The sequence below is a fragment of the Dromaius novaehollandiae genome, chromosome W (assembly GCF_036370855.1).
Source record: "Dromaius novaehollandiae isolate bDroNov1 chromosome W, bDroNov1.hap1, whole genome shotgun sequence".
Lineage (NCBI taxonomy): Eukaryota > Metazoa > Chordata > Aves > Casuariiformes > Dromaiidae > Dromaius > Dromaius novaehollandiae.
This window is the reverse complement of record NC_088130.1, coordinates 18,484,251-18,500,526: the sequence shown is the minus strand read 5'-3', so window position 1 is coordinate 18,500,526 and position 16,276 is coordinate 18,484,251.

The following is a 16,276-nucleotide window of genomic DNA, read 5'->3' as shown; positions in this document are numbered from 1 at the left end:
TAATATTGCTTGACAACTGCCTGGTGTATGAAATAAATGGTTATCTCATTTTTTTTGCCTAACAGCTGTTGATTCATCCATGCTAACGTATTTATGGAACATCCATCATGTATTTAGAAGGTGGACAGCTTCCACTGTACATTTGGTGGGAGCATATTGGACAATGAAGAAAGGCAGCCAGTAGAAGTTAACGATAAGGCTATACAAATAACTCTCACAGCTTTAATATACTACGCATCAATCACATTGCAAAGATGACTTTTTCTCTGCCTGGAGAGCCCTGCTGGTGAGTAGATAAGACCTATTTCCAAAATACAACCTGAATAGGAATCAGCTTCCTAGGTTTACAGGAATACTACTACTTTATACAACTATTTGTATATGTATTTGCACTTTTAAAAGCTTCTCCTCATTTTCTGTGCTAGAGGGAAAAGCAATGTACAGGCAAAAAGTTTAAAGAGTTAAAGAAAAGGAGCTATTAAAAAAATGATTTGCTGCAGGTCAATGGAAGTTAAGGGAAACGTATACATGCATGTAACGAAATAATGTTTAAAACTAAATGTGAGTGCCAAAAAAAGCCCCTTTAAATGTACTCAAAAGTAAACAGACTTTTGATTTTAGTTCACACAGACTTCTTTTTCCCCATACGTTTTCCCAACATTTATGAAGCACCTTCTGTTTTTCAAATTGCAATATTGAAAAAGAATCTCTTCTCCTATCCTTCGTCTCCTTTCATCACTCCACATAGTAGAACAAATTTAAAACCAGTACTGCTTGTTCCCATAAAGTTTTGGGGTTTTTTTTCCTTTTTCCTTCATGGTTTTGGGGTTTGGTTGTTTTTTCCTTCCTTCTATAGATTTACTTTTCCCTTGGTTACTTTTCAAAGCTTTCTTAAGCAACATTTCAAGTCTGAGAAGTTGCTGATCAATTAAAGAAAAAAAGAAGGAAAAGTAGCTCTTAACATAAACCATTCCATTGTAACTAACAATCAGCTGCTAAGAGGAGAATAAAATAAGAAATCTTACAAATTTATTATTAAAAGTTTTATTTAAAACCAGCTTTTCATCTATTCAAAATAAAATTGTCCTACAATAAATTTTTCCAAAGAATTTTTTTTTCCTAAATCACCCCTCCAACTTTACTCCATAATGCTTTTGGAGTGACCAATGAAGACTAACTTGTACCAAAGAAGTCTCATTGTCCCTGCACCCACCTTAACTCTGATTGCACCTCTGCTTCTGCAATAAGAACTTCAGCATAAATTGCGAGTAAGGTTCAGTGGATTTGTAAAAAATAAATATGTAAAATATTACATTCTTCATCTCAAGTTCAATTATATTTCAGCCTTCATATATTTTTTAATCCTCTGTACTCCTTATGCTTACTAAATGTTACCATGAGTTAAAAGTTCAAGGAAGACATAGTAGCTTCCTTCCCCTGCCCCCAGGTTTGGGCAAGAGAAAGTAAAAACTGTCTTCTTCACAAGTGTATTTTAATGAATTTGAAAGCCATGGAGAGTAATCTAAATACCTCAGAGGATCTGAACTCTTAAGAGTAGCTAAGTACTCTCAAAATGTGATATAATAGATGTAGAGATTCCATGTTTCAATAACAAACTACACTACACAAACTAAACTACACTACATTAAATGAAAATGCTTCAAAACTATATAGCTATTACTCCAGATATTAGCAGCATTTTTCACAGTCACAGCTTCTGAAATTCAGATTAAGGTTTCACAGACTTAAATACACACATTTATATTCATCTATGTGGAACAAATTACATTCAAATGGCAAAAATTATATCTATTTTCAAGTTGTGATAAGGAAAAGGTCAAAATGAAGTAGGACAGCTGTTCTTAAAAAGTTTCAAACTTGGCAGAAGTTTGAAAAGAAGTTGCAAAGACACCCAAAGGTCTGATGGTCTCAAAAAGTCTGAGACCCTTTCTGAGAAACGGTTAATAGAATCATCAATATAATAGTTAACCAATCTGAATACAAAAAGATCCTGAACTTTCAGCCTTAACTTCAGAGCAGAACCTAAACTTTAACTCATACCGCATTATAAACCTTGCCTTTACAGCTAAGCCTTGGAGTTACCAAAATAGCATACAATATTATGAAAGACCTATTCAAATTTAGTTCTATGAGGAAAGAAAATTTAGGGCTCTTACACAATGTTTGCCACAGAAGACTCACAGTGGTCACAATTTTGACAGTTGACATATCCCCGCAATCGGTCACACACACGAACTTCTAGGTGGCCACATTTCAGATCAACTCTATCAAAGCCAGTGCAGCCTCCTGCTTGGGCAGAATTGCCTCCTCCAGCATCTTGATGCATCCTCTATTGATGCTATTTCCTGCACGCATCTGAAGCCGTGCTGCACAGCAACATTTCCTGCTAGGGAACAGCATAAACCGCAGTGGAGAGGACAATGCTGGGAACAGCTGTGTAGAAGTTAACAAAGTTTCACCTCAAAAGGCAGATAAAATTTGAAGGGTTTTATTTCTGATGTCAGTGCCATACTGACTGAACATACCATAGGTCAAATATTTAGGCTTTTCATGTTGCATCACTACGCTAACAGTACAGAATATACAAAAAAAGGGAATGCCACCTAAACAAGAAATAAACATGGTCATATGGTCAGAACACTAATTAAACAGTCATAAGAAATGTATGTTAATGCACTGCTTTAAACATTATCCTTGTATAATTTTTCCTAACCTCCAATATAGCCTGAGCTGCTTCATGCCGCAATCCTGTCAGTTCTTTCACACTAAGTTGGATCTTATTTATCTGGAAGAAAACTTTCAGTAAGAAATGAGGATGAATACATAAAAAAGGGGGAATTAATTATTAGAAAGTGTGCTTTTTCCTGGAACATTCCTGTAGTTTATAGCTCTGTCTTGCTGGAAATTCCAATTTGATAGAATACTTAAAATAAAAAAAAAATAAAAGCACTGGAACAGGTTACCCAGAAAGGTTGTGGAGTCTCCATCCTTGGACATATTCAAAAGCCGTTTGGACACAATCCTGGGCAATGTGCTCTAGGTGATGCTTCCTGAGCAGGGGGGTTGGACTAGATGATCTCCAGAGGTCCCTTCCAACCTCAACCATTCTGTGAGTCTGTGGGGAAAAAAAAAATAATTAAGATTCTGCTCAGCTTAGGGTTATTAAAGCTGCCACCATTCACATTGTTAAGAGTGTGACAGTAAAAAATCATTTATATTTTTATATATATTCCATAAATGTATATTTATATAAACTGTTTCTATCTCTTCAATTTTCCCTTGCTTTTTCACCTAGAACCTCAGCTGAATTCTGTTGCATAGTATTATTGCTCTTAAAGAGCTTTTCTTTATGAAGTTGGATGAATCTATCCATGTGGCTTCGAAAGCTCTTTTGTGCTCTTGGGATAGTAAAAACTCATATATGCTTAACTAATTACTGTTTTTGGTTTTATTTCTTACAAAAAGCAATGCAGCAATATAACCTAGTTATGATATTATTTGGGAAAGCACCTCTGTGACACTTGTGAACTGCAGTCAACTGAATACTTTGTAGGGATTAATGTAGGAACAGCTCCTCTATTTTCTTTTTCACCTGAATGAATCATTGGAGCTATGCTTTTAAAACAATTGCCTGAATTCACTACTCTATTATACTAATACAAGTCTAATATTAAGTCTACCGACTTTAGAGATATAAGGCCCTGATTAGTGAGCTCCAAACTGTTATATTTCAGAACACATTTACTTGCAAGGTTTTAATCACAGGTATACTTTGTTGAGTTGGTAACCCATTACTCCTTTCTGTAAGCTTTAATGTAATTCACAGTAAAACATTCTCTACTTGAGGTATCTCAGGTGGTCTGCCAGCCTTGCCTTGATATTTAGAAGAAAAAAACAAAACAAAAAAGTCTATAAAATCTGAGTTCTCCTGAGAGAGCTGTCATCTCTGTATCTACTTGAGACACTGTTAGTGTTTCTTAAACTATCGTGGAAGATTTAGGCACCATAGAACTGGACACCTTAGGATTACATAAGATAAATAGCTGAAAATGAATTAGCTAGTTTTCAGCTTCACATCAGTCTGTTATAGTTGGGGAAATTTGTTTAGCTATACTAGGAGGGTCAAAAGAACATGAAATATAAAGCTAGGTGACATCTATGCCTGAAGGCAACATAGTTCATGATTCCACTCTCTCCCTCCTAAAATTGCTTTGGTAATCATTCAACATAAGGCATATTTTCAATTGCTTGGACAATATTTGAGGGTAAAATGAACAACAATAACAAAACAAAAAGCATGAAAGGATGTAAATAAATGTCATTCTCTTGATGCTTCAAAATCTGTCTTTTTCATAATTTGACTGTGAGGGCCTTGCAGCATTTACTGTAAGATCTCCCTGGATATATAGTGACATTCACAACTCCAAGTGTCTAGGCTCCCTAGAAAATGAAACACAAAAGAATCCCAAAAGCCAGCATAATTTGGGAAGCTAGCCAGGAAGACTGGCTCCAAAATGAGCATAAGTTTGTACTTAACTCCTAGGGATTTAAATACCCAGCTCTAGACCAAAGGTAAAAGAAGTCTGTATTTTACATTCACATTTGTGAACAGAAGGTTGTCCTCTTTTTGCTGCAGCTAATGAATGTGGGGAACTGAGGATACAAACCTCACTCATTATGATTCACAGCAGGGACTCAAACTCTGGTCTGTCATCATGTCAATGAGTTGAATGGTTGGGTTTCTCGTTACCCAGTTATTGGAGATTACTGGATTATTGGAGATTGTAGGGTAGAATCCAGCCACATAATTAAGCAAATAATTACTGAATTATGAATTAGAACCTCACCCTTCTCCATTTAAAATATCGTAAAGGAGTCAGCCCCATTCTCCTGTCCAACGGGAGATAATAAGATATGGAAAATTCAATGGACAGGACTCAAAACACCCTTCACTATCTTAGTAATACACATTTTTTTTCAAATCTTCCAGACCAATCCTAGGTATAGCATACACTTCACATATGAGTTTGTCTTTTAAGACTCATTACTAATGCAACCATTCAGAAATTCCTTACAAAAGAATGAAACCCTTAAAGGCAACACAGGTCTTGCTTACCTAGGAAACTTTTCTCTTCTCCTTCTAAGGGTTAATATTCAGACAATTGTGGTGACACATCCCGGAAAACAGCTAAAAAAAACCCCACCATGTCTGTGTAACAACAATCTGGGAGGAAGGAAGGAGAGGGGCTATCATCCACACTGGGTAAGAAACATATAATGCGTATAATACAAAATAATGTAGCTTGGAACTATAACAGAACTGATGGTTTACCTTCTTTACTGTGCCTCTTATACTTCTCTTTTCTCTTATAATTCCACCATCTCCCAAGAGTGTAGCTGTAAAGCGGTACACAACACCCCAGCCTTCCTGGCTTAGGGAGGTACAGTATGAGGCAAGGAAATATATTTGCAGTATGAACCAGACAGCTCACCTGGAGATGAGCTGCTGTAATTCTTCCTCTCACTCTCTTTATTAAATTGACTGTCTTCTCACTATTTTACTTAGTAAAATTGTCTAAATAAATTTTCTGAAAAAGAACTCTGGAAAATGCTTCATAACAGTGAAGCCAAACACTGCTCCTTGTCTTACAGTTGTATCATCACTTCTATTACAAAGCCAATTTTTGACAAGGAAGATCTAAGCTGACTTTGGGGGGATACTTGCTCTTTCTCCTATACCTTTTAATAACATGGCAGACTATGTTCAACAAGATTCTCCGTTAACTTCCTTTTCCATTTTATTTTGGCGCACACGCACACCCCGTGTCACTATGACATTCTGTCTCTTAAAGAGCGATAATTGTCTCATAGCTACACCCTGTGACTGACTGGGAGTTTTCTGTGGAGGCTTTGCTTCAGTAAAGAGAAAGCGAGCAACCTGGAATTACATGTGCAGCTGCAACAGCTTACAGTAAGGATCTTTTCTAATTTTCATCGGTGTAGCTAAGAGTAGAAGTGAAATCATGGTGTCACTAAAGCCAATTGCAAAATTTTTATCAGCTTCAGTAAAGTCAGGATCTAACCCACATTTATTTGCACACTTGCATTGCCAGCTGTTGATTAAACATATGAACACATCAAAATTCAAATGCTCCAAATTAGGCGGAGTTTCCAGGGATCCTTTGTGGTCAGAAAATCTTTAATCTTAATATTCACCATTATTATTTTTAACTTTTTTTCTGAGGGTTAGATCCTTAGAGGAGTGTGTGCAAATCAGAGTGCACCTTCAAAGCCTTCATCCACACACATGTATTTCCATGGAGGAAAGCAAGAGAACAGATTTTTCAATAACATCTATGTTGATAAATCCACAGCTGGATGTTAGACTTTTACTTCATACTACGGTTAGTGAAGATTTGGGGTTTAAGTTTACAGAGAAGCTGTAATAATGCAACAGAAGCTTTGCTGGCAAGCATCTTGTATTTAAATTGCCAAATGCGTATATTTATTTTAGCTTGCCAGGTTGATTGCATAAAAAAATGACATGACAGACCCTTAATCACAGTCACAGAGAATTCTTCTATATGATCAAAAAAAAGCAAAAAAATCCAGACATAACAATTCTATTTTTTGATCTGCTAACTGGTGCTTCTGTATTTTCTTTAATTTATATGACTATGGAAACCATGATGCTAAAAGTGAACTTAAAAGAGCTGGTTCACAACTTTGGTCAATATGTGGGATATACAACTTATCTATAACTCTGTAAGGGAAATTTAATTGATTACCCATTATCAGAGTAAATATTTAAGAACTGGTAAGATACTCAAGAAATCTACTTTTTCATGGCCCAGTCTAGACAACCTATGGTCTAATCTAGCACTAGAATCTTCTACTCCATTTTTTCATTCACACTCATGAAATTAAGCCTTCCCAAATCTCTAACTCATAATGTGATAACAAATCCTCAAATTCACCATATATATTCTATCTATACTGTTTTCATTAGAGATGCTTAACTGGTGGGTCTTAGTTCCCTCGAGCTTAAGCCAAATAGATCCACAGTTTTTGAGGCTGGACTAGCCACACACCTGAATTTCCATGCCTACAGAGCTAGTTGGTTGCTTCCAGACTTAAGTGAGCATAGCATAAACATATAGCCAGGGTGAAAGATCAGAGCTTAGGCGTCAGGTGTGTATTTCACATGCCATATCCTGTCCTCATGCCTCCCCTCACTGCTGTTAACCCTGACATAACAGGCACCTTCCACGTGCTCCTCTCCACTGTGATTGAGAGATGCTGTCCTTGCACTTACACATTTATTCCACTTTTAGCTTAATCGGTCTCCCCTTTCTTGGCCTGAGTCGGTTTTGACTTGCACATCAGTGTGTGACTGAGTGGAACAAACAACTTAATTACATGTTGCCAGCCAAACTACTCCAGAGCATCAAATGAACCAGCTTCCAGGTTTTTTTCATCCTGCTAATCCCTTTGCTAATGTTTTCAAATGGAATCTAAACATTTTGACTTCTAATATATAAAAGTATTAGAAAATTATTAGTGTGCTTGTTCCTCCGAATTTCTGTTTGTGATCTTTTTTCCAAATACCTACCAGCAACTACAAAGCAATTGCACAGAGAGCGTCTGATTGTCCATGTCAGCACTTGGAAATTAGTAATTATCACTTTTTAAATACTGTGACACTAATACCATTCTTTTAATAAACTCTCAGCATTACTGGCGCACTTCCCACAATCATTTTATCACTCATTTAACAATAATAACCCATTTTGAAGTATCACTGCAGTCTCAAAAGAAAGAAATTGCCATTGGTGTTTATTTCAGTCAAGGTTTTGGATAGAGGCACATATTTGAGATTTGTGAGAGGAAAAAGAAATCCCACAATATAATTTCTAAAAACCAGATACCTAAAAACAGTCACATATTCTCACTGGCTTCCTGAGTTGTTTGGGTTGATGAGCTGCTAATTGCGAGCAAGTTTGACACCTCGTTTGGAGTGGTTTAGTAGGATTCTCATAGTAACCACCAGTGCTTATAGCCGGCAGGTGTGATCTAATATTTGCATTCAGTATCAGTGGGATGCTTCTGCCGTGTTTTCTTCTTAAATAGTTGTGTTAGTAGACCACAGAACTCCTGATTAAATACACGTTTTGGATTCTTGACCTCAAATGCTCTGAATTGTTCTCTCCTTCCATAAGCAATCATACAACTCTCACTGGTTCTTTGAATGATCAAAGACTAGTGTTGCTAACCTGATCTTATAATCAGTGCTAACAATGGAGGAACTCTTAGACAGAACTTATTATGATTCGATGAAGCAATAACCTTTTCCAATACATTGGAATTCCTGAAAATTTGGGGGGAAAAAAGTGTGCCTTCTTATTTTACAAGTCCAAAATATCTTGCCTTAAAAATTCAAAGCAAATATATTTCTGTGTGCATTAAATAAATGGCACCACATTTACCTAAAGATCATTAGTAGATGTCACAGTGGAACACAATTTGAAGGTCTGGGTTTTATGCAGTTAAAAGGATTTTAACTATTTTAACTTCTAAAAGAATTCTGTCTTGGTAAATATAAAAGGCACTTTCCAGGTACTACATAGCTCAGCAGATGTGCAGAAGTAGTTTCATGTGGCATATTTTAATACTCATACTTTAGAGAGTGCCATAAAAATAAAGCACTGAATGTTAAGGCTGCTGCAGAAATACTTTCTAGGCTCTAAGGCCTGGGAATTGCCATGTCACTTCAGCAGGAGGCCTCAACAACTTCTCTTAGAGAGGTACAAGAAGCATAGGTGTATATGTTTACCTGCCTTCTACTGAAGCAACAGTTATTTGTATATGTAAATACTACCAAGCTGATATGTAGATTTTACAATCTGCAGAAATATCTTTTTTTTTTCCAGAACGATTCAAACACTGAATTAGAAGAAAACACATATTATGCATTCACAGCTCCTACTTGCGATTGGACTGTCAGTGATGCAACAAAATGAGCACTAAACCACATTGCAAAAAGTTCAGGATGGGAGGAGGACAGTAAGTTTAACAGACTGCATGAGAGAGTCACTGTGTTTTAATATCACATTGCCACTGACATCTCTTCTCCCATCTGCGTTGGTCCAGTCCATTTGAAAGTCTATCCAGCACTCCCTGGGACAAGAACTGCTTCTTTTAATAAGTACACACAGTGCCTTAGACAATGTTGGCCTGTAGTATTTGGACAAATGATCCTTGCTTGCAATGAATACTGTTACTGATGAAAGTTGTATCTCTTTACCTAGAAATCTAACTCCTTACATGTCAACCTGCAATATTTTGCTTTAAGCTTTTATCAGACCTTCATGAGTACAAGGATATTGGAATCAGCTTTCCATTCTATTTGTCTAATTTAAGTCCCTTATTTTTATAACTTTGCTTTCGTTTAACCGTTATAAGCTATTGATTTTTTGACAGCACCTGCCATGATGCAGATTGTAAAATATTTCAGAAATTACTCTTAAACTTTCCTATTCCTTATGAACTGTCTGTTTGTTGAGTTATGTCTCTATAAACTATTGTTATATCTATGCTGCCAAAGCTGTGATTGCAGGATAGGTAGATAAACCCAACACAGCTGCAATATATCTGACTACTCACAGAAGTGGAACTGCTGTTGCAAGGGCATTAGCTATTGAGTACATAACCAGTGATTTCAATGCTATTATTACACAAGCCAGTGATGTTAAAGCTAGCTCAGGTATGGATACATGTACTGCAGTCACACCTCTGGATTTCATTGCAGACATAGCCTGAAGTACTGCAGTTGATTAGAAAAAAAATCCAATACAGAAGAGAAATAAGCACAAAGAAAGAAGAATTAGAGGGAAACTCTGCATTGGAAAATTAAGATTCTGCCCAGTCAATCCTCAGATCACTGAGGAAAAATTAAGAGTTAGCAAAAACCAAGCAAAAATAATTGGTCATTAAAGGTCCTAAATCATAAAAGGTCACAAAAGAAAGGGCATTACTGAAAGAAGCACCAATCTTAAGGATCTTCATCCAATACAACTTGCTGCCTTAATTAAGTTTCAGTTCACACTGCGTTTCCCTAAAAATAGTTTTTGTGTTCTTACCAGGTTTGTCTTTCTGGTTAAGATGAAATAAATCATTAACTCTCCTCTCCTGCACAGGTCGTTAGGCAGCGTGGTGTCTTGATCCTGATACCTCAGTTCTCCATGGCAGTAAAGAGAGAGAAGTCATTTGTAGCAGGAAAAGTGTTTACTCTAGGTGACTTACCTGATTTCAAGGTACCAGTATTATTTTGTTTGAATTTCCTCCTATGAAGGTTGGACATGAGAACGTAGCAGTAGAACTGGAGCTTAATTCATGTATGTCCAAAAACTTTCAGACCCACAGATTAAAGGTATTATTAGCTTGTAAATAAAGTTAATAACAAATATGCAAACAAGTACCAGTATTTCACTATTTTCCTTGAATTAGTCATCTGTGACTGGGCTCATCGCTTTTAGTGATTTTACTGTTTGGGAAGAGGAAAAAACATTAATATCTTCCTCCATAAGATCCGAGTTCTCTACAGATCTTTCACTGCAGTCAAACATCAGCTTGTTTCATTTTTTTTAATAATCAACGTTTTTTTTTCCTAAAGCATGTGAAGCTTTTTCTTGGCTAGTGTGGTGGACAGATGAGTGAACTTTTGCCTTAAACATTTCTTGGTACATAAGGTGCAAGCAAACCATAACCCCGAACAAGCCATCTGTTCCCGGCGGGAACAGGACTGAGCTGCTGCGACCGGGCAGAGACTTTGGGACCTGGACTGTAAATTATTGCCACTTAGCACAACTTCTATAAAACTTGCTTAGCATGAGTAGCTAAATTTGCTGAAGCCTTAGGCCGCACTCCCTAGTTCAGTGAGAAAGGGCCCCAGAGCTGGTGCAGGCAGGAAAGATAAGGGAGTTACCGGCAGTTTGCATCCCTGTGCCTCACACTCCGGGAGGGAGCATGTCAAGGCTTTGAAGTGAGGCCTGCTTGGGCGCCAGGACCCTGGGAAACAAAGCCTCCCCTCACTGCTGAAACAGTGTTAATTAGGGGGTCTGGATTATGTCCTCGTCGTCAGGACCTTGGAAGATAACACCTACTGTCGCTGCTGGGGCAGTGCTAATTGCTGGAACAACGCCTCTTTGTGTTTGTGCCTTGAGAGACAAGGGCAGAACCCGAGGAATCAAAACACATCTGTCAGCAGAAACGGCAACAGTAAAGATAAGGGAGAAAAGCAGCCTGCCTGGGAACAACGAGGAGACCCAGTAGGGAGCAGGAGACCCCAGACCTAAATATTACTATTGGTCTGAACTACCGCGTGAGGGGCGGGAAACTTCATTTGAAAAAGCTATAATTGCCCGGGGGTCTCTTTGTTCGGGGTCCCTCTTCGGAGGCACCCAACTCGAGCTGTAACCACTGCACGCGTGTCATTACGATTTATTTATTTAATTTGCCTTGATTTGGCTCCGAACTTTTCAGCTGGAACCTAGGGTCGGACCCTGCTCGAGTTGCAATTACTGCACGCACATCGCTAAAATTTACACCCAGGGGAAGAGGACCAACGGGACGCTGCTGGATCCACGGGTGGGTGGTGGTATCCCTTTCTCTCTCTCTCTTTCTCTCTCCTCCCCTTCACCTTTCCCCACCTTGCGCCCACCCCCCGTGGAAAATAAAGTTAGAAGGTTGTACGATATTTGACTGGTTTTAGCGTCTTAATCTCGTCCTTGGGATCGTAACGAAACCCTCCCGATATTGGATCGGGACAGCTAGTAATAAAATGCAACACAAATATTACTACCATTCTGATGTTATCACCTAATAGGCATATTCAGTATCTACGCTTTAGGCAGTATGAGATTGCATGCATTCGGTGCAATCAGAACGAACGCTTCTGTGTTGACAGCTCTCTACATTGCTCTTTTTTCTCATTGTCAGTTTTGTGTTTTGAAAAGTACGCATACTTTTCAACACTTTACAGTGGGAATTCCACTTATATATTGAAAATTTTACATGCCATAATAAATAAATATAAATTTCATAGAGGTTGTAGAAATGTGGAAATCGACCTCAAGAGATCATGTAGTTCATTGAACTGAATCAGAATTAAGCTCAGCTACAGAACTAAATTTCAGCAAAGCAGTACCTGCTTTAAATTCATTTGCTTCACAACCGGAACTACACTTTTTTTTTAAGCAGATTTCCTATGGAGACCAGTAGTTAATGAAAAGGAAGGTGCAGTTACATAAGTACAGATTTGCTGCACGCAACAAATGTCAATAGCCAATACAACCAGCATTTTACTGCTTACTTCCTCCAGAGGAATTGCATATCTTTTTCCAGATTAATGTTAATAGATTGAATTACTTAATTTCTACCACAGGCAAAACCTATTGTATTTTCAAATCATCTGAGCAAGCAAATAAAATAGTGGAGTGCATTCACCCAGAATAACAACACATAAAATATTGAATTAAAATACTTACTGTATTGAAATTTACCAGTGCCTCACAATACATCTTGCAGTTATGCCTATTCCAAAAAAATTGTTAAGAGGATGCCACGTGGTGACTGCAGAAACAACCACCCCCTAACTCTGGTAGGAGAAGAGGAGGATAAATTCCAAAACTAACACAGACTTCATCCAGACAAATCGGTCCAAGAAGTGCTCCTCGGCCCATGCATACCTGCATATAACCATGCTTGTTGTTCATGTCTTCAGAATGAAACTGGTAAAGCCATATAACGCTGTGTGCTATATCAAACCACGTGGAGGTACTAGCTCCTGCTTCCACCACCCTGGAGACTTTTGCACCACTGACCGTTGCATAGATATACCATCTATACCGTCACTTCTTCTAATGATAAATAATTACTATATTTATGTTTCCCATCACTAAATCATACAGCCTCACTGCCAAAATTAGTCTCCTGTCTTAATCTCTCCCACATATTCCAGTTCTTTCCCTGCATCCTTTTCTCACTTGTAACTCAGCAGCTTTATGAACCCTGCCTCAAACTTAACATGTTGCACTCGAGGTGGAAGAATCCTTCCCTCTTTGCAAATACTTTCATCTAAGAACACCAAGTAGTTTGCAATGATTCACTTAGGTGACACCCAGCAATGATATAAATCATCATCACAGTAATTTTACATAGACAAAGGAAGTTGGAAACTGTGAGATAATTTCTCAAGATCACAGAAGTTAAATACACATAATGCTTTACAATCAGCTGGCCTGTCTCACACTTCAGGGTCTCGGACAGCCTGTTCCTGTGGCACTGCCCTAAAAGGCCCATTCCTCATTGCCCTCAGGATTGCTTCATGGCAAAACCTTGATTCATAGGAAATAAAATCTGAAACCTTAATGTGATTAACCCAGATAGAATCCAGGTGGTCCTCTCATTCAAAATATAATTCCTTATCCTTTGAGATGCTAATTGACTTGACTTAGCAAAAGCAAACAGACATTTTCCGTGAAGAATGATGCGTTATATCAACTTTCAGAGTATTCAGATGCCAACAGTACTTCGATTCTAGAGCAGAACATTAAGTAATTTTCTGAGATATCTTCTTTCCTCAAGATTTCTTTTTACGTGAGGCAGAGTGAGATTCATCCTATCAGTGATCTATCTTTTCTTGTCTTGGATTATACTATATAAAAAGGTGCATACAGAAACAGGATAGACTGAAATGTAACCATTTTGAATTATGAGAAAGAAAAAGAAAACAATATTGAATATTGTATATTTTTATTGTTCACATCCAACTCTGCTTAAAAAGGTATTTCAAAGATAGATAGCTATAATATCCTGCTCTTTGGAAAAGTTGGTGCTACTTTCAAATTTGCATGTATAACAGGAGTATTTGTAAAATGCACTGTATTTGAATAACAAGAAAATGAATTAACTTGGATAGCTTTCCTGGGCAATGTCAGCTGCGGTAGAAGTGTGCCTGCCCTATCTTGCAGTATTTCTCTGGTCTAAATTACACAGGCTACCCGTCCACATGAGAGAGAGCTGCATTTCCGTAGCTTTTTAGAAGTCTTTCTGCTGTTCAGGCTGATGTACCATAGGTAAGTGGATTTTTGTTCTGGCAATGCAAATTAGATTAATTCAAAATTTACTAGGAATAGGATCAAGTAAGGGTCATGACTTAATATGGTGGTATATGAAAGCCATCCATTTTTTAAAAAGTTAAGAAATTTTCCATGATTTGGGTAAATTCCAGGTATAAATCAAAATGTCTGAAATTTATTTGTAATTATTTTTGGAAATCAACTGAAAGAAATAATTGCCTTTCCCAATGCCATTATTTCAATAAGATATCTGTGGACTGAATCAGTCTCTCTTTTCAGTAAATCCTGTAAGATGACAGAGGCACTTTAAATAAAGACTGGATAGCTTTCTAAAATACATGCTCCAGCTCAAGCAGAAGTTATTAAGCTAAATGCAGGAATTACACAGCTAAAATTCTATGGCCTGTATCATGAAGGGAGTCAAGCCAAGTGATTGTGCTGGTCCCCTCTGCCCTTAATACTTACCTTATTCAGAGCAATTTTTGATTTTTAAATAAGGTGAAATTATTTCATGCAGGAAAGTGTATGCAAGTGCATTTACCTGGAGTCACAAAGTTAGCAGATTCTCCAGTATTCATGCAAGGAATCAACACCAAGTATCGAAGGATTAATACAAAATGAGGGCACACACAGATGCATCCAGCTGATTTTTTCTTTTTCTCCTTCCTGTCACTATACATAGTCTCCTGGCTAATCTCAGCTACCAGCAAACACCAGCTTGGATCAACTGAGACCAGCAAAAGGCTATGTTATGGTCACAACATTCACCTTTATTTTATCCCCTTTCTGCAAGAAATTCCCTTGTGTAAGGAAAACTGTGCCTTTTGTTTTGACCATTATTGAGCCTACACATTCGTAATTCTTTCAGAACAAGGACATCAGAACGGGGAAGAACAGAGGTTTCATGCACAGTGTAAGCAGTCAGACAAAATACCATCCAAAACCTGCTGAAATAAGCAAGTTTAAATCCGATTATTGTTCTGACTCTGGCCCAAAAAAAGGTCACACAATTACTTCTCTAATAGAGCCTAATATAGCAATTATGTCATCTAATGATAAATTTCTCCCAGAAAGTTTGTCCCAGTACAGTGGTTTCCATGGCTGCACTGGCTCAAGTGACTAAGGCTTTATATCCAGGCAGAAAGGAAGAGACAGATGTAATTGCAGGTAAGGGGCGTGTGGGGCCCACTTTGTTATCTATAAACATGACATTGTGTAACATGAATTTGATACCTGATTGAACCAAACACCTGAAGATATGAAGCAGCTGCGAAGCAGATCACCCCCTCCATCCCCCCTTGGCTGGTTTCCTTTTCTGATGGAAAAAGGACAGGATGATGGAGTAAAGCTTGTGAAAGAGGATTATTTTGCAGGAATAAATAGAATATTTACTCTCAGCAAAAAGCAGCAAGCAAAAATGACAAACCAACTTAAAGCTGAAGAATCCTTATAACTAAGGCTTAAAGTCTGACTGCAAATGAAGGTTTGATGGTAGCTCTGATGGGTGCACATCCAAGTTCTTTATTCCACCTAGAGATATCAAAGCGAGGATGCAGTGCAATGGCTTGGTTAGTGCATCAGACAAGATGAGCTTGAGTCACTGCAAGTGATATTCAGCAGGCTCCTCTGTTCTAAAAACAATGTAGGGATTCAAATCATTTTGAGGAAAGGACTGTGTCCATGGACAGTCTTTTCAACATAAATAATGATGTCCCCTTACAGAACAGAAAACTTAGAGTGAACACAAAAGTTACCTAAATTTAATTGGCGAAATGAAAAGGGAGATATTAAATCAGGAAGAATATTTCTGAAGTATAGACCTGCTATAAAGAGAGGATGAAAAGAAGAACTAGAATTGAAGCCCAAGCAGAATGCTCATTTCTTCATAATACAATATGTATACTCCGAATACTTAATCTTTAGGACATACATCCTTCCTTTTTCCTGTAAACCATTGTAAAAGCATAAGGCTCTGGCACTGGAGAATTCACGGAGTTTCATTTCCTGACTTTCTCCCCTACTCACAGGTTTTAGCTTTATCAAAGGCAAGGAGTCTGAATTACTTCTACTTCTTTACTGCCAAGGGATTTTTGTAAAGTCTCTACTTTTTTCTCATT